At 39.3% G+C, this 20,418-nt stretch overlaps 1 protein-coding gene across 2 annotated transcripts in view; it reads left to right on the top strand.

The window, feature by feature from the left end:
* Nucleotides 1–678: 678 nt before the first annotated feature.
* The window catches only part of LRFN5 (leucine rich repeat and fibronectin type III domain containing 5), a 220,573-nt gene continuing 200,833 nt past the window's right edge, over nucleotides 679–20,418 (top strand). For both annotated transcript variants that reach the window (XR_004074619.2, XM_006727111.3), the window contains exon 1: nucleotides 679–2,255. The gene's annotated coding sequence lies outside the window, so the exon portion shown is untranslated. The remainder of the gene's footprint in view (nucleotides 2,256–20,418) is intronic.

The following is a 20,418-nucleotide window of genomic DNA, read 5'->3' as shown; positions in this document are numbered from 1 at the left end:
TAAGGCTGAGCTGAGTTGCTTCTCAAATATAAATTTTTCAGCTTCTTTTCCAATCTGATTAGTAAGAGAACCACTGCCTACTACTACTAAGGGGACCGTGGATGAGGCCAGTCGCAGGTGACAGAGAGCTCAAATCAGCAGCCTTCCGTCTCAGATTTTCCTGGAGGTTATAGCAAATGACTTTTCCCACCGCTGTTAGCAGTCGCAGCTTGACCCGGTGCACTCCGTTATCCCATAACCGTGGGGGCAGTGGGTGGTCCTCAAGTTTCCCTTTTTCAAGAGGCTGGAGACGCCCCTAGAAGTTCGCCTTTATCTCCAGATTTTCTGCCTTCTCCCCTCCCCCTCCCTGCAACGCCCCCGCGCCTCCCCTGCCTGGGGATTTGCAGGCACCTGGTGGACCCTCTCCTCTAGCCTGGGGTAAATCAGTCCAGAGCTCGCCCGCCTCGGAGGCTCGAGGGCAGAGGGAGGCGCGGTGGCCCGGGAGGGGGTCTCGCCTGACTCTGAGTCTGGGAAGCGCAGTAGCTCCCGTCATTGCGGCGAGGGCCGGGCCCACGGCCGCGCGCCCGCCGCCACCGCCGCCGCGGCCGCCTCCATGCTGCAGCGGCGGACGCAGTTCTTCCCGGCCGGTCGGCTGCCGTTGCCCAAACAGGCTGCCGCGGGGAGCCGGGGCGCGGGGCCTGCCCCGGTCGCAGGCTGGGACCTGGGCTGCCAGCCGCACGCCTGAGCTGCGGACTCGCCCCGGCGCGGCGGGCAGCGGGCGGGGCGCTGTGTGCAGCCGAGCGCAGGGAGTCGGCCAGCGTCTGCAGAGCGGCCCGAACTGAGGACTCGTGTGTGTGTGTGCGCGCGCGCGTGTGTGTGCGTGTGTTTGCGCGTGTTTTTCCTTTTCCCTAGAGGATGTGAATGGCTTCGCAGCTGGCTGCTCCCTTAGGATTCTTGACTGTGGAGCTCTGGGCTGTGAGCACAACCCACCCATATAATTCATTTTGCACAGTGGGTTTCTATCAAGAGAAAAAAGCGCAACTGGACGGGGGTGGGGCCGACCAAGGAAACCTTCTGGAAATACACACACACATTCACAAGGGAGAGGAAGAATGAAAGACCTGAGGAGATTTTCATAACCTTCCTGCTGACCCTTCTGCTTTCCGAAAAGATTCTGGATCTTTTCTACCTTTTGAAGTCATCTTGGCATTTTTTTTTTTTTTTGTAAGCCGCTCTCCAGCTAGCTGTGTGTGTGTGTGTGTGTGTGCGCGCGCGCGCGCCTCTCTGATGCATTTGACTGTCTTTTATCCAACTGCCCAGAAGCAAATGTTGTTAACTCGTCGGTGCCCCCTCGATGCCCAGGTTCTCAAAGAGCAGGGAGGACGCCCAGACCCATTTTCCCGGCTGGATTCGGAACTGCTGCCTTGCTGTGGACCCATGTGTGTGGATCGCTTTACGCAGAGGCTTGGAAAGCGCCAGTATTAACTTGCTTCCAGGTACATCACAAGGTCACCAGAGGGTCTTGTAGCCGTCTTGTTTCCGTGCATCTAGACCTTCCTGTCTTGGCCAGAAGGATATTTATGTTTCGGTCCACATCATCTGGAGCCAAAAGTTCAGCCCTTCGAGCTGGTTTCTGTACAAACAAGGTAACAAGGATTGCTTTTCAAACTGCTTAACAAAATCCCCGACTCTTCCTCAGCCCTTTCCCGGCTCTCTCCTCCCCACCAAAATGTCACCACCTCTTGAATTACGTGGATTTGGGTTGGAGGAGAACTTGAAGGAAACGTGATCAAAAGGCGATGTCAAACCACTCTCTTTTCTGCCTGTGGTCCGGTGGGCATCAAAGCCGATCGTGAGAAGGACCAGTCCCCTCCTTGTTTCTCCCTCCCCGTGCTGTACTGGATGTGCGTGTGCAAGAGTGAATGCGAGTGCGCGCGCGCCTGTGTGCGAGTGTGTGAGTGTGTGTGTGTTTGAGTGTGTCTGTGTGTGCGTGCGCGGCTGCCCTGCCTCTGCCCGCTCCCCGGGCGCAGAAACGCGGGTTTCATGGGGCGATCACCGCGGATCCCCCACCCAGCGCGACCTGCGGGCAGCGGCGGCAGTGGCAGGAGCCGCCCTTCGGACTCCCTAGGATGCGGGTGCTGAGCTATGGCAAAGGGCAGCAAAGTGACGAGCGAGACCCGCGTACGACTGTGAAAGCCACCTGGAGCCACCTTGCCGGGATTGTACCTGCGGGCAGAAAGTCCTCCTACGACCGTCTTTTCCCCTAGAGGCACCAGGTAACAAGCAAACGACCACCCGCCTCACCCAGTTTCCTTCTGATCTTGTTTCTAGTGTCTTATCTGCATTGCAGGCTACTTTACTTATTAATGTTTCGAAAATCATTAGGAAGGGCTGGATATCCAAGGGCGCTTTGTGATGTTGTAATAAAATTTCTAGTAGGTGGGATATAAATCTATACCTGAGCACTTAATCTAGCAGTGAAAGCTAAGGGAATATGGATATGCTCCACCCTGAGTGATGATACTGGAAAGCTGGGCATGTTGAACCTGTCTGAAGATGCCAGAGATTAAAATTCCATTTTTCCTTCAGGCTATGCTTGCCACGGACCATTTGGTATCCAACCCTCCCCAGACTGTGGAGTGCGAGAGGGTGTTTGGTTTCCACCCATCATTTCAGGCAAGGATCGTTTTGACCCTTCTCTGCCTCTGGTGCCAGGTTGTTTTCCTTTCCTTATTGTGGAGGAGCTTGCCAGATCTTTTAGTAGTTGTAAATTATGCATCGGGAGACTTTAATCTGAAATGGAGTTTTCTTGGAACTTGCTTTGCTTGAAAGGGAATTCATTGTCACGGGCGTGTGTGCTGAGATATGGTATTTAACTGCGAGCGTTTGCTTAGATATGACAGAATAGATCCATGAAAGAAGTCATTTTTATATCTAGAGGAGCAAGGCTAAAACCATAACCACCAACCCAATGCCATCCCCAGCTACATTGTCTCGGTTGTGGAGCTTGTGTGTGCGTGGTTTGTTTGGTTGGTTTGGGTTTGCTTGTTTCTGTATAATATGTATTTTGAAAATTCTTGCCAGTGCATTGATTTACAAGGAATAGGGTGGATTTGCGACTGCCTAATTAACATACTGGGTCTGATACGTTAAAAGGGAGATTCCCATGGCTGGCAGAGTCAGAACAAATTTAGCGAACTTCCAAAGCGCCTTACCCTTGCACCTTATTTCTCTCATTTCCTTTTTCCATCACCTCTGCGTCCCCCTGCAGAAATTTCATTCCTTTCTCGAGACCATTGGGATTAACAAGATAAAGCACTTGCAAAGTAGTCTTATCAATGTTTTATTCCATAGTGAAGGCGGTCTGAATAATTCAGCTAAGGAGTGCTCGTTTGTGTCCTGCTTTCGGTAGCTGCCTGCTGGGTGCACCCAGCGGAGAAGATTTGGCCCGGCCAAGTGCAAGGCGCCCTGCTCTTGGAGGCAGCCACTGGAGATGCGCCTAAGGTTTCTCTTTGCTAAAGCCGCTTAGAAAAGTGTCGGGGCGCTGCCTCTTTTTCTCTGCTTGCTGCGTATCTATAGATATCCATATGATGGCATTTGCAGACTATAAACTGGCCACTAGCTAGCTGCTCTCACTGTCCCTGCGCGTTGATGTCCCTGACTCCTCTGGAGTCTGGGCTCGGCTGCTGCTGCAGCCCTCACAGGCTGGTGGTGCTACAAGGCCGTATATGCAGCGGGCTTGGGGGCTGGGCTCTGCCACTGCAGCTGCCAGGCCCTCGTGGACACTTTTTGGGGAGGGGCAGGAGAGCTCAGCAGGCCCCCTGGCAGACAGTAGGCGCATCATGGCTGAGGTGGCGGCCTGGATGTGAGAGGGAGGTGGAGAGAAACGCGTGGAGGGCAGTGAAGTCCTGCCTGACTTCCTTTGCCTGCAATCCTCCACCCCCTTGTAAATGAATATGCAAGAACATAGAAGGAAAGCTGGCTGCAAAAACGCCTTGATACTCAAATATTGCATGATTTCTCAGGATTCAAAACCTGAAACTAAGTGTGTTTATACTAGATTTCCATTTTTTCCTCTCTCTTTTCTCCCTTCTTGCTCTCCTGGATTTAATTAGGTCATTTATACTCCTGTTTTCTCTCCAGTTGGAATACCACTGAAAAGACAACTCCTCCTCCCCCCACTCCCGTGCCCAATAAACGTGAAGGCGGTGAGGGCCCCTCTTCAGATAGATTTGCTCTATAAGTTCCAGCTCTAGGGAGAACCAAGAAAGGATACAGAGGGTAACTCGACTTTAATAGTAAAGCAAGTCCACACTCTACTCTCTGTAGACTCACAAAGAAAAGAGTACTGCCTGAATAAAAACTAAAAATAAGTGGGAATTTGGGAGGAATTAGGTGAGGGTTTTTCGTTTCTTTTATCTTCTTTTTAGGTTAGTGTATTTGTATTTCCCCCATCACTCAGCAAATCCTGGTCAGAAAACTGATTGGTGTGTACTAACAATCTCACAAAGACACTTCTTTGTCCCCCAGATTTCTCCAGAATATTATTACAACAGAAACTATATCATACTCATAATATTTGTTAGCAAATAAGGCATACCTCTTTAGAGGGTACTCAAGAAAGAAGGAATGCTGGTGCGGAATATAAGTACCTGGGAAAATTACGTGTTTTTTACATCTCCCTCCTCATTTCACTTCTCTCTGGCCTTTTCACTATTCTGCAGGTTAAGTCTTGTCTTTGTGTCCTCATCCTGAGGGAAGGCAAAACAAATGCATTAACTGATTGTTGAGTGCTTAGAAGCCTAAACGTAGATTATGGTGTGATTCATGTTTTAAAACGCCATTCACTTGTGCAGATGCGAGTTAGGTGGAATGTCAAAACCAAATAGGCCTCCTTGCACAGAGTTTCTTATATAGAAGTTACTTAAAAATGGAGATTTCTGCCTCTCTTCCCTTCTCCCTTGTTGGAGTGACAGAGAGGTACACACCAGGTAGTTTGAAGATCTGAGTCCACTGACCTTGTACTTAAATGGAGCTGGCTTGTCTCACTAATGGGTTAAGACTGTCAGGTGTTAATAGGAAATTTCCCACAAAATGTTCCTTCCTTTTAGTCTCTCTTATGCTTACCAGCGAGAGGGGCAGAAAAATAGGGCAGTCAGGACACCCATGGGAACCGAGGTGAGCCTATAGGCAGGTGGGAAGAACTTGCCACTTGACTCCTGTCCCCCAGACCATTTCTTTTAGTCACTTTTTCCTTTTCTCTTTTCAAGAAGAGAATGACCTTGAGCAACACCAGTCCTCTGTCTTCACACACCTCTTTTCCTCTCCAAACATGTGATGTATATACGAATATACACACATATGCCTATCTACTTCAATTTTGAAATATGAGATTCCTGTGTTTTGAGTGATTTGGGAGGATTTATTAGGATGTACCTTTGACTAATACAAGCCAGAGGTGAATTTTTTTTCCCCTTTTTTCTCATGAGGGGATAGCAAGAGCTGTGGTCACGTGAAGGAAAATTGTCCCACCTTTATCCCCTCTTCCATCATTTTTGTCTCCTCTGTCATTAAATGCATTCTTGGTGTTTAAGTGACCATCATATGTTATATCTGCCTTTCATCTTTTTCCTGAATGACCATCAGTTCCCTTTTGTTCATTTAAACTGGTGTTCTGTTTCCTCTTGCTGCTTGAAGCACTTTACGCTTGGTAGTTTGGCTGAGTTTTCTAGCTGGTGAAATTAGGACCTCGCTTTCTGCTGATACTATTGCTGTGTTGTTTTGTGGTTGGGATGAGATGCTTGCAGATATCTAACAATGTCCCTGCCTCTACATAAAACTACCCTGTAATAAGCTCCATATCAAATCTATTCAGTAATTTTAAGAAAAAATTACAATGAATAAGATTGCTAATAAATATGTGCCCATTTTGAGGTTGGAGGAAGACTACTTAAAACTTTCTAGTGGCTTAACTGGCTAATCTGTTGACTGATCCCAGTGATTGTTATTTTTCATTTACTTAGGAAAGTAACATATTGACATTACTTTCAGAGTTTTGTGTATAGGGGAATCAGTTCTAACTTTTATGTTTTATTGAAGAATAAATATATAATTTAGGCCTTTAAATAAATAGGATATATGAGTAACAGGTAATTTTGCTACATCATTCCACTGACATGCATGTGCATAGCTCTGCCTTATTAATAAACCTTGAAAGTGAGACTACTTATTATATTTCTACAGACCACATTTTTATTCCTGTGGCATCCTTCAATCAGTGAGGACTATTTAAACCCTAAGACAGTAATAATTTGTCCATTACATGGTGTGTGCATGGTGAAATTAAGAAGAATTATGTTTATCAGTATTGAAGCTATTCTGGTTGGAAGTGACCCATTTTTGTTATGCCCTATCAACATAAATTGTATGTTATTATGAAAACTCCAGTTTTGTATAACAAGAGATGGAAATATAAGAATTTAATTCAGAGTTAGTTAATGCCATTTTAAAGCTTTTCATCATGGTATTCTGATAGATACTGTTCTGACAGAATGCTTTTTACTGAACTATGACATAATTTAATACTAATTATGAAGATGGTTAGCAAGTGAGAGAAAATTATAATGGAATTACATGGTTACATAAATGCACTATCATCTTGCTGATACCAAGTAAACCACATGAAAGGGCTTTATTATTACACTACAAGCTATATCAGTAAGGTTTCTCAGAAATTGGCTTTGATGGCCTATTTTTATTAAGTTACAAACTTGGTCACATTGGGACGAAAATGTGAATTGATTAATTTGTGTCTTCCTAGATAATATATATCTTTTTATAAAAGAAATCTGTCTAACCGTAAACCTCATGTTATTCTTTTCTTTGTGGGAGCATATATGCAATTCATTGCTTTAAAAAACCTTCCAAAGAAATATTTTGAATTTGATGTTATGAAGAACAATTGCAGAATTACCATCTGATATTGAATCTACTTTAGATTTTATAGCAGAAGGGGTCTAGAAAAGAAGTAATAAGATAAACATATAAAGTTGTAGGATCTTTTTATTTCCAACTCTGGAAACAGTTTCTGAATTCTTGGAAAAAGACAGAAAGAAAACGCTAATTAGTTCAATATATACTCAATTATAACTAGTGTATTTAACCAGAGATAGAAGCCACAACAGAGTTGTTATATTATTCTATTCTTACTTTGCCCTGTGCAGCTCTTTTGAGGAAATACTAAAGAGACCTGAAGGATGCATTCTCAGTCGCTCCCTGCATTCCGTTCCCCATGTTGACTTCCCATTTCCTGTCTTGAAGTAGGTTTTTCATGAATCTTCGTGGTGTTGCTTCCAAAGTTATAGGATATTTGCATTGAAGTGATTTAGTACTGGGAACATATCAACTCTGTTATGAAAACTTTCTCTTCTTTGGAAATACAGGCTGTGGTATTTTCTTTCTTTTTTTTTTTAAAGATTTTATTTATTTATTTGAGAGAGAGAATGAGAGAGAGCACATGAGAGGGGGGAGGGTCAGAAGGAGAAGCAGACTCCCTGCTCAGCAGGGAGCCTGATGTGGGACTCGGATCCCGGGACTCCAGGATCATGACCTGAGCTGAAGGCAGTTGCTTAACCAACTGAGCCACCCAGGCGCCCAAGCTGTGGTATTTTCTTAGTTATTACCTCTTTTTGTTATTTTTTCAATGGTATTAAAATTAGGTTATTAAATGATTTATGTGGATTTATTAGTGTTAAAGCATTTGTATTAACAACATTGGGAAGGGTATGTACTATGGTGAGCGCTGTGAATTGTGTAAGACTGTTGAATCACAGACCTGTACCTCTGAAACAAATAATACATTATATGTTAAAAAAAAAAAAGAAGAAGAAGAAGATAGCAGGAAGGGAAAAATGAAGGGGGGGAATCGGAGGGAGAGACGAACCATGAGAGACTATGGACTCTGAGAAACAAACTGAGGGTTTTGGGGGGGATGGGTTAGCCTGGTGATGGATATTAAAGAGGGCACGTTCTGCATGGAGCACTGGGTGTTATAGGCAAACAATGAATCATGGAACACTACATCAAAAACTAATGATGTAATGTATGGTGATTAACATAACATAATAAAATAAAATAAAATAAATGCATACTATTTACATGGCAATAGTGAACACTGCATAGAGGAGTACAACGCTTTTTTCTACATGGATACTGTTATATCACTACTATTCACAGATATTTTAATTTCACGTGTCTCATTTAATAGAAATGTGCCTACCTTTACATTGAAATTTAAGGGTTATTTATAAGAATTATGTAGGATATTTGCCATGCATTGACTGTTCAAATGTCAGGCACTTTAACAACCTATAACGAGACATTGAATCCTGACTTCAAGGAACTTCTTGTCTTAGTAACAGGAAAGATGTAAACAAATACATAAGCTTGAAAGTAACTGATATTTTTTTTATTCTATTTTGATATTTTTTGCTTTGTAATAAAAGAGAAGAGGACATTTGGAAATTGTTACTGTGTTTTATGGAGGTTGATGTTGTGCAGTAGTTAGAAGCATGAACTTTGGGATTTCACAAACCTATGTTTTAGGCTTATGTAACCTTGAGCAAGTCTTGTAACCTCTCTCAGCCTTAGTGTCCTCACCTATAAGATGAAGCTAATAATAAAAGACACTTAACTGCTATCATTACCATCATCATTATCATTTCATCATTAGCTATCCTGAGGGTAAATGAGAAAACTAAAGGGGTAGTAATTGGATGATGTCAAAGCCTATGCTTGGGATCCTAGACCCTCAGGGCTCCAGGGAATGCTAAAGCTCATCCAAACCAAGCACCACACAGTCCACTCTCTTCAGAAACCAAGCAGATGTAAATGTAAAAATGTAAATGTAATGTAAAAAAACAAAACAAAACAAAACAGGAAATCTGGCTGGGTTAAAGAAATTATAGGTTGAAGGATCTTTGGTACACTGGTGAGTGCATGATTTACCCAAGACATTCACATTTAAATTCATTTTACCCCTTGATGGGTCTGGCATCATAAACTCTCTGGGTTACTCTGACTTCTGTTCAAATTTAAATTTTATCTAAAGCATCCCTGCCAAGTGGTCATCTTGACTAAGCTTGAGTATCTTCAGTTATTCTAAAATCACTCCACCTAAACTGGATTATTCCATTTTTGTATAGGCATATTACAAATTTATTTTTGGAGTTGAGCCGAACATCTGACATCCTTGGCTTGTAATTAATTTTAATATGGGAGGAGGGACACACAATAAGTCTAATTCCCAATGACAGTACCTCAAATATTTAAACTGGGTTACTTGAGATCCCCAATCCATGATTGCTTTGTTTATGATGAAACATAACTCAACCTGGGTGCCTGGGTGGCTCAGTTGGTTAAGCGTCGGCCTTTGGCTCAGGTCATGACAGGAATCCTGGATAGAGCCCCACATCAGGGTCCCTGCTCAGCTTCTCCCTGCTTCTCCCTCTGACCCTCCCAGCTCTCATCCTTTCTCTCTCAAATAAATAAATAAAATCTTTAACAGAAAAATAATAAAATAAATAAACATAACTAGACCTAAACTGATTTGGGACAGTTTTCTATGTGTCATGATTTCAAGGCCTTTACCTTTTATACTCAATAAATGTTATCTATCATATGTCTTTATCACTACCTCCAGTTTGTTTTTCTCACCTTACATGGAAGTGTGATAGCCACTCCAGCAAACCACGCGGGTTGACTAGCGTAGCATTGAGCAGAACCATTATTTCCTTGCTTTTGGAACAAGGAAAGCAGGTACATGCTATGCTGTAATCGTCTATCCAGCACTCATGTCACACTACCTATTTGATCAGTGCCTTCTCTCCTTTTGAGCCCGAACAAGGCATTGGAGTCCTTAACATATACCTCTAAGATGCTACAACTCATCAATCCACGTTCTGTCACGAGATTAAAATTATTTGCCATTCTGAGTCTAGACACTAGTGAAGATATCTGAGATTGGGGTGCCTGGCTGGCTCAAATGGTTGGGCGTCTGCCTTCGGCTCAGGTCATGATCTCCAGGTCCTGGGATCGAGCCCCATGTTGCAGCTCCCAACTCAGTGGGGAGTCTGCTTCTCCCTATCTCTCTGCCTCTCCCCCCTGCTTGTGCTTTCTCTGTCTCTGTCTCTGTCTCTCTCTCTCAAATGAATAAAATCTTAAAAAAAAAAAAGATATCTGAGATCACTTTCACATCATATTTCTCAGCCTATCATCATATGATTTGCTCATAATGGTCAAATTACTTAATTCTTTTCCACTAAATATTGAGAGAAAAAGTAACATAAATATTATAGTAGTATTCGTAATGTATATGAGAAACAATGAAATGGAGCAAGATAAGAAGACTAGATTTTCATCTTATCCTAAGGTGATGGAAGGATCTGGCTGCATCTTGGGCTCTCTGATCTAGAAAAGAATGACTCAAGGCTTCTTTGATTCTTTTAAAAACATTTATTCATCATTTAATGCATGCTTCCCTATTCTGCTAAGTAACTGTTTCTCCTTTGAGATACAAAAGCCAAATGGCGTAGAAGCCACTCTGGGGAAACTGTGATCTAGAGTGAGAAACAAATATTCTCTGAGACACAACCCTAGTCCTGAGTTAGTCTTGATGATACTCTTACGTCTTTGCGTCTTAATTTACCCTTAAACCTAGATGATACTGATTTCTAGACTATTTACCAAATCAGTTTGTGTTACCTCCTCCATAATGGAATAAAATTACCTCATATGGAGGCTCCCAGCAGTTTCTCCAGCCTCCATATGAGGTCACCCGATTTCTAATAAGGGGAAAATAATCTGAATACAGAAGGAAATAACAGTAAAACTCCCTTTGTCTGGCATCCTTGCAGGATGAGTCTTCAACTCATCTATCAACATTCTCCATAGCCTTGAATGTTATTCTTTTTAGGCATAATGTTTAAAAATGTTTCTTTTAAAAGTTTTACTTTTAATGACAATGCTAATAGTTATTAAAATTGACTCACCAATTCTAAATAGTTAACCATTTCTTAACTATTTCAGGTCTTTGTTGTATATGTTAGTGATTGTGGAAAGCCCTTAGGAACCAATCCACAGCATGTTTAAGGCAGTTTGTATTGATATGAAAATTTCCCCAACTTCTTTTCTTTCCTGTCTGTGTATGATTTTTCATTGATTTTTTTTAATTTCCTTGCTCTCACATAGCAAACTTTTTCAGTGGGTGTGTTTTCTTTTTTAACTCAGTGATGGGAACTTATTAACAAAATGACAAGATTATTAGCTATCTTTGTGAACTAAGAGCCTGAGGATGAATAACATTCCAAGACCTCCTCTGCTAAGGAAAGCGGGAGTTTTCCTTCATGTAGTTTATATGGAAAGTACTGAAAAATTCTAATATATCTTGGATAATAAGTATAATAGATGATGATCATCATTATAAGTAAATTTTCTGAGAATATTCTCTGTGCCAGGCACTGTTGGTTTTTACTTTCTTCTAATCCTACCTACAACTTAGGTGTTACTATATTCCTTTTTTTGGAGGAGCAAGTTGAGGCTGAGGGCAGTTAACTTACTTGTCCAAGATTATATGACTAATAGATGATAGGGCTAAAATACAAATTCAAATACTTCTGATTCTAAAAAGGCTGTATCTGCTGTACTTAGGAGACATCCATTTTCAGCTGCCTCTTAAAGCTGTTTTCTGTTGACTTACATAAATGTGTTTTTAACCTTCATCAAGGAGTAGGGCCATCCTCTGGATATGTACCTTATTCTTAATTTCTTTTCCTTTATGGTACTCTGTGAATTACCATATTTTATATCTGGAAGTTTATGAAAGACTTTATGGTTACTGATTAGGGGATTTGGTAGCTATTTGTTTGGAGAAATGTTTGATCCTGGGTCTGGGATATAAGTATATCTTAAATGTTTTTTGCAAAACTAGACTGTGTGATTTTGGGTGATTTACTCTTTTTAATTTCCAATTCCCATCTGCAAAAGTGTATTGCAAGCCAGTGTAAACTAGCTGGTATATCTTAAGTAATTAATAAATAATTGTTCCCTGTAGCACTTTTCCTAGTACAGAAGAATCAGAGAATTCTGTAAATGTTAGGATCAAGTGGAACTTGGAGATCATTAATGATCATTTATCATTAAAATGTTTGCATTTGTCTAATTGTGCTCTGCATTCCACTTACCTCTTATTCCCATTACTATGTTATTTGTGCAGCTGTTACTGTCATTAATGAGTGCTTCAGTCTATACCTCCAGTTACCTCCTTCCTTTGAGACAGGGCCAGAAAAAAAGTCAAATAACAAATTCATTTCATCGTCTTGAATCCAGATTTCTATGCTGTTATTTCAATGACAGAGGGGCCTGACAGTCAGCCAAAATCTGATGCTTAAGCATAGATATATTTCTTGGCAGAACAGACCATTTCTAGATTAAGCCCTGTAGTGTGTGCCCATCTGTGATTTACTTTCTTACTTCCTCTGGTGAACTCAGTATGGCCACAAATTCATTACAGGTATTCCCATCAAGAGTAGATGTCTATTTGCCTTCCCCCTGAATCTGGACTGGCCTTGCAACTTGCTTTGGCAGGAAGTGGCAGAAGTAATGTGGTATATCTTCCAAGCTGAATCCTCCAGAGATCAGATACCCCTCACTCTTGCCCTCCTGGAAAAAAAATGTTACTATCATGTGAAGGAGCCTGGGGTCCCCTGCTGGAAACAAGTGGCCCGGCTGACAGCCAGCACCACTGGCAAGACATGCGAATGAGACCTCCTTTCAGCATCCACATATAATTGAGCTTCCAGGTAACTATAGTCACAGGAATGACCACAAATGAGACCAGCAGAAGAACTAGCTCAAATTGATGACTTACAAATCATGAACAAATAAAATGCTTATTATTTTAATCCACTAAGTTATGGGGCAGGAATAGATAACTGAGACACACCTTTGGGTAATGGGATATAGCCAGCCATTATACCTATTTTGGAAGACAAACCTGTCTCTTTCCCCACCCCCCTTTTAAAATATTTGTTTATTTATTTGAGAGAGAGAGAGAAGGCTCATGCGAGTAGGGGGAGGAGTAGAAGGGGAGGGAGAGAAGCAGACTCCCTGCTGAGTGTGGAACCCCAGGTGGGGTTCCATCTCAGAACACTGAGATCATGACCTCAGCCAAAACCAAGAGTCAGATGCTTAACTGACTGTACCACCCAGGTGCCCTTCCCCACTCCCTTTTTTATACTTTCAAAAAAATATTTGTTACATATCTACAAGATCTAGGCATGCTGCCCCATACCTATGGATTCTTGGACTTTTGAAAAAGAATACATTCCTTTCTTAAACTTCTGGAAGTATTTGCTGATTCCTCAAATGCCTCAAATTTCCTCAAAACTCCCTTTCCTAAGGTGTTTCTTAACATGGCTGAATGTATATGGGAATTAATTTTGATTTGCCTATTTACTACTGTACCTATTTATCACTGCATTAGAGAAGCTTCTCTGAAAGGGCTGTCCTCTTACCCTAGAGATCATGCTATTCACCTAAAGTCCAAGGGAGAATTTGTCTTTGTTTCTCTAAGTTGCTTTTTGGGCTTGGTTTGGTTCAGAATGACATTTTGTCATTTCTCCAAGATTTTATGTTACCTTCTAATTATGTTTCAGTGACAACATATTTACTATTCATTTCTTCTGTAAATTGAATCTAGATTGCACAATTACTTTATTCTGGGACTTTATACACCCTCATTTTATTTAATAATGTTCTCATTTATGTATCAAATTATTCTACAGGCATTTGACATACTGTTACAGGTATAATAAGGTGCAGGGTGTAGACCATGGGGCAGTATAATTATAATGGCTTCATAACTTTCTGATTATTATTTATTTGTAAAAAATACATAGTTACAAAATGAATGCAGCCCAATTCAGTGTTTTTACTTTTAGTTAAAGAGAAACATTTGTGAGAGGATGCATAGGAATGCAAGTCATGTTCACATAAATATTTTCTATGGAGGTGTTGCCCAATGAATTTGAAAGTCTCCCTGGAATATATCAAATATGAACTATTTTATTTACATTTTCTTATTGCTATATCTTTCTGTGATTTTAGAGTTTAATATAAGGTAGGTAATGTATGTTGTACTAATCATTTGAAATTTCTGCTAGTGAATACTAAAATAGCCAAGTACATATTCCATCTGCTGCATGTTGCAATGTACATAAAGATTTATTTTCTTAGCATGATATGTATCAATTTCCAGGATCCCAACTGCAGACTCCAGAGTGAGTATGGTGTCTCAGCATGTCCCTTCAGTGGCCACAAAACTTGTAGGGGAGGAAAAATAATTTTCCCTCTACCCTTCAAGATTCTTGGCTAAACTCCCCACCCCCCGCCTCATAATAAAAATACAGATAAACAGGAGAAAAACAGAAATTTAACAACATGTATACCTCCTGTATACATAGAAGATACCCAGAAAAACTGAATAACTCCTCTAAATGGCCCAAGCCATCACTTTATTTTTTTTTTTAAGATCTTATTTATTTATTTGACAGAGAGAGACACAGCGAAAGAGGGATCACAAGCAGGGGGAGTGAGAGAGGGAGAAGCAGGCTTCCTGCTGAGCAGGGAGCCCGATGTGGGGCTCGATCCCAGGACCCCGGGATCATGACCTGAACCGAAGGCAGACGCTTAACGACTGAGCCACTCAGGCACCCAAGCCATCACCTTAAATACCATCTCCAACTAAAGACCCCCCCCCCCAAAAAAAAGATATTAGAGGGGAGGGGAAACCAGTTGGGGGAGATTACCAGACAAAACACAATAATGGTTGTTATGGGTATGGTTGATATGTAGATTGTGCCTCTTCCACTATTGATAAGAATTTTTAGAGAATTAGTTAATCCTCCTCTCCCTGGTACAGAAAAGAAGACACCCTTACAAATGGAGACTTCTCTTATAAATTTGAATGTCTGTTACAAAAGGGTAACTTCTACTTGGTTTTTAGAGCCTTTCCTGAGTCTACTATTTCTTAAAAGTAATCAACCTAAATTAATCTTTATGCCAAAGAGGCTTATTTTGGGGTGACAAATTCTCCCCTTGCTTTAAGATTTCTTAGCAAGTTTTGTTATTTTGTGGCAACAAATTAAAAGTGGTCAAGCCATCATCCGACTATAAAATCTTTTAAATGAATGGCTTTAGAGGCACCCAGCTGGCTCAGTCGGTGGAGCATGCAATGCCTGATCCTCAGGGTTGTGGGTTCCAGCCTCAAGTTGGGTGCAGAGATTACTTAAGAATAAAATCTTGTAAAAAGTAAATAAAAAGTAAAAGATTAATAAAATGAATGGCTCTAATAGAATTTAGCTAAAGAAAATTGCATCTGTCTATTAATCATGGAGAAGTTAAATAACACCTGTAATATATACGTAAGTCAGACTTCATTTTACTATAATAAAACAGTAAGAGACTATTCATACACAAACACACATAAATTGTTTATTTTTATCAAATACCAAATCGTTATTAATATGCAGGCTATATATTGTACTGCTAGCAATTATCACACTTTAAAAGAAGAATGTGAATAAATCCTTGGATAAATGGTTGTGGAAAAATAATCATCTTTTATTCATTGTCAAATAACGTGTAGTAAAATTATAAGAAAGAAAATCACAATGACTGAATTTAAATATAAATTTTAAAAGTCTCAGGTAGCTTCTTTTTCTTTTTATCTTTGTAAAGCAGAGATCACACAAATCCTGAATAATTGTAACTTTGCATTTGTTTTCATGGTGTTTTTCAGCCTTCTGAAGTGTAGCATTCTCCATTATGATTTATGCATTTCTTAAAATTGTGCACTTTTTTTGATAAGACTAAATCCGTATTTTCTGACCAACTTTCTTTCTACTATAATTTAATTTAAATGTTATAGGCCGTAATAATGAACCGAGTTTTAACTGGGACAGGCCATCATTTTGTACTGATTCTCTGGTAGGCTTTCAGTTGAAAGAAGGAAGTAATAAACCCCTGGCTTGGGGTGAGCCGGGTCAGTTTGAGAGACACTGCTTCAGCATAGGGTCAGCCCAACTGTTCAAACTCAGCCTTCCATCTCCTTAAAGGCTCATTGCTGTTCCCTCAGGACTGCAGTGTTCCTATGGTCATTAAATAAAGAAACCTCCATTTGAAAAATAAAATGGCTAAAATTAATACCTGTGGGGATTTTGAAAAAAATGCCTGTGTGTTTGAGTTCCTATTAAGTGGTCCATCAGAGAAGTAATCAAACACACCTGTGTTTTTTAGGGAACTCCAACATAATGCAGTTACTGGTATAAGGACCCTCTATTAAATGGTTTTAATAATCAATTTTCAGTGTCTTTATTATAAAATTCATGAAGAAAAAATGTAGCTCTCACTCTCTAGCCTTAATTGGTAACTGTAAGCAATATGTACTCATATTTTTTTTAAGATTTTATTTTTAAGTAATCTCTACACCCAAAATGGGGCTCAAACTCACAACCCCGAGATAAAAAATCACATGATCCACCGACTCAGCCGGGCAGGTTACCCCCAATATCTACTCATATTTCTATTATATTTTCATTTCCCTGGGCAGGCTTCTTAAGGTATCATCCATTCTTTAAAGGTTGGATATTTGCCTTCATTTTAGTTTATTTCAATATAGTAGAGATAGAAACATCCCTTTTGTAGTCAGTTTTGGCTAGCATACCCTAAAATTTACTAACTAATTATAGTGAAATCACAACTCTGCATTCTTCGTTGAGAAGTTGGGTGGCAGCCTGTGAAGAAAATAATGTAGTGTGGTTAGCCAATGTTCCTGTTTCCTCTAGTGGAATGTGACTAGTTTAATCAATTACATAGGCACAAGAAGTTCCTAAATTACCAATAAGGAAATGGTTCCTGGCCACTATATGTAAAATATTTTAATATCAAATATCTCTAGCTTTATCTAGCCAAGGTTTGAAATAATTTTGTTGGGGAGCAAGAATTTCCTGTCCTCTTCTAGGTCCTTCCAGCTGGACTGAGAATCAAATTGACATGAGACAGATTAACAGGAGAAAATCAAATTTAATGTTGTATGTACCAGGAATTCACACAGACATGGAAATTCCAAAGACAGCCAGGCAAAATGAGGTATATATGTCATTCTGAACTAGGGAGAAAGGGTAGAGGTGTGGAACCTCAGAGGGAAGGAATGCAATTCACATAGCACTAATAAGAAGAGCAGATATTTGGTAATCAGATATTTTCCCTGCCATATCGGTGAGTCACTCAGATAAAAATAATCTTTGGTAATAACCTCTATTGTGGGAAAGACCTCCAATTTAGATTCTTTTGTGTAGTTAAAGGAAGGACAAAATTTTCTCTTGAGCCCTCCGGGTCTGCCTTCAGCTCAAAATAGTCCACATGCTGAAGTGACGTATTTTGAGGGAACCTCAAAAAAAAAAAAAAAAAAAGCATATTTTGTAATTTTAAGTATAGTCCAAGACATTGCACTTTTAATCAGTCAGTGTGGACTGAAATTTGAATGACTGGTTAGTTTTCCTGCAGTTAATCCTTTTGTGGAAGTATCATTGCTATTATTTAATTAAAATCAACACTAGATTGTTCATAATTGTGAACAAGGAGAATGTGATGTAACCTCTTTGTAACCTCTTCAGGTGATTCTATAGAGGAAAAAACATTGAGCTAGATGGTTATCAGCAAAAATAGAATATAGCAAAAGATATAAAAATAGCACTCTCTTCCCTGTCTTTTTCAATCTGAGCAGAGCACTCATTGTATGATTCTGCATGAAACCTGCAAAGTGCTGAGACTCACTTTTAATTGAGGTAACCCTGAGCTTTTTGAAGTATAACCAGTGACAGACCAAAGTGACATTTTGATTAAACAGTGGTTGAATTATGAAGTCCTGTTACTCTCCATCACTGCTGGCAACTTTAATTGGAGTATAAGGTCCAACTAAAGGTAAAACAACAAAGCAAAAACAAAGGAACAAATAACGGAATCATGGTACCTTTTTATATCGGTTCTCTCACAGTTCACACATACAGACTTATAATTTTCTTCATTCCTTTCTTTTGTTCTTTTGTTTGAATCAATAAAGAATGTCCTTCTGATTCTTTTTTCCTTTTTTCTTTGTCTTAGTTCTAAAAATTGGCTAATTCCAGATAAAAGATCTTAATTACAGTTTATTCAGTCGCCAGTTTAATTTTTAATGAAGCACCTCTAAGGATATACTCTTTGCTAGTATTTGCATTCAGATTTTCCTAAGATATAGAATGCTGTATTATCTTCATCATGATTAAGTGATGGATACTTAGAGATACATTAATGAATCAGAGAGGAGAGTACAATTACAGAGTGCTTTTCATTACAGAGTACTTCAGTGTTGTTAAAGGATAGGATCAAAGTATGGCTTTGAAATTTATCTCACAGATGTAGTTATGCAGGTCAAAGGTACATTACAAGAAAGTTTATTGCAGTGTGATTTATAATAGCAAAAACATATTTTATAAAACACTGTACAGCCTAAGTATTTATCAATAATGGGCAGGTTTCTTAACGAAATATTGTGCTGCTCTTTAAATAACTGAAATAGATCTATATTTGTTGATAAAGAAAGCGGTCCAATATATATGGTTACATAAGAATAGAAGTTATGGGGGCTATAAAAAATATACCTACATGTATTCAGATGCACATAAATGCATATTTATAAATTAACATTCTTTGGAAGTATACATACACACAAAAAAGTAGATGGTGGTTTCCTCCGGGTAGGAGGGTCAAATGATTTTCAATTTTATCCTTTTATAGACCTTGACACTTTTTTGCTTTGTACGTGTAATAATTCATAATAATAAAAAGCTTAAATATAGGGTTTAAATAGCCATTATTGTTATAGATCAAATAAAATTAAAAATGAATATTCTAAATAATGAAACTACATGCTAGATGTTATACTATTGGATAAGTCAACAAAAATATCAATGATATTTACAAATTTATTTTTTTTAAATAAATTGTAGAAATTTAGCAACCAAGCTTATCTAGAATATTGTTTGCACTGTTTAAAACAAACTAAATATCTGCCTCTTAAAGAGCATTTCCTTAACAATATGAAATACCAAACAGTGCTCAATTGCTTCAGAGTTCCTTCTCTGCCTTATATTGCAACTTTTTAAAGGAAAACTATTTATAAAACTTAAATATTTAATTTAATCTAAAGTAATAGGTAAATTTCACTTCCATGATAAAGGATGTTTCATTCTGGGTTTTATTTAAGTTCACAACTCTATGTTTCTGGAGATTGGAGTTTTGAGTGTTTTGTGTTAGCATTGGACAACCAGCACAAAGTTTGCCCTGAAAGGTGAAAGATGGATAGATGAAAGATTGGATCTTTAAATCAAAAAAGAATTAACTTTTTTCTATAACCTTAATGTAACTTGAAGATAAAATTATGTTTTCTAATTTATTCCAATTTATTAAAAAACTAAATAAAACAAAACAAAACAAAACAGAAGTATATAGGAGGTCCTGCTACACCAGTCTAGAAAATTGATAATGGGGAAAGAAAATACCACTGAATTCCACATTAACAGAGATTAAAGTATTATTTGAATTTTGTACAGAAGTATGAAGCTAAACTTTTTTTTTAAAAGATTTTATTTATTCATTTGACAGAGAGAGAGTGAAAGATAGAGGGAGGCAGAGGGAGAGGGAGAAGCAGACTCCCTACTGAGCAGATAGCTTGATCCTAGGACCCTGGGATCATGACAGCCAAAAGCAGATGCTTATCTGACTGAGCCACCCACGTGCGGCCCCCCTCGCCTTTTTTTTTTTTTTAAGATTTTATTTAGAAGCTAAACTTTTTTTTAAAGATTTTATTTATTTATTTGAGAGAGAGTGAGAGAGGGAGCATGAGTGTGTGAAGGGCAGAGGGAGAAGTAGGCTCCCCGCTGAGCAGGGAGCCCAATGCAGGACTCCAGGATCATGACCTGAGCTGAAGGCAGACGCTTAACTGACTGAGACACCCAGGCTCCCTGTAAAGTTAAATCTTAACAACTTTTGGAACTCAACTTTTCGAGGCTATTTTTAACAACAACAAAATAAATAATTACAACTATGCATATTCCTAGAGTAAGAAAAACACTCAAATCTTACCATTCCGAGGTACATTTTCAAATAATAGTTATCAATAGCATAAATGGATAGTTTTTATTTCACATTTAACTTAAACAGCATAATTCTAAGGAAGTTAATTTCTTAAAATTTCTTTTCCACTTTTTTATTGAGATATAATTCAAATACTACGTGTCACCCTTTTGAAGTGTACAATTTAGTGGTTTTTATTATAATCACAAG

The sequence above is a fragment of the Leptonychotes weddellii genome, chromosome 9 (genome assembly GCF_054177405.1).
Source record: "Leptonychotes weddellii isolate Sample4059 chromosome 9, ASM5417740v2, whole genome shotgun sequence".
In the NCBI taxonomy this organism is placed as follows: Eukaryota; Metazoa; Chordata; class Mammalia; order Carnivora; family Phocidae; genus Leptonychotes; species Leptonychotes weddellii.
This window is presented reverse-complemented; position numbering and strand designations above follow the sequence as displayed.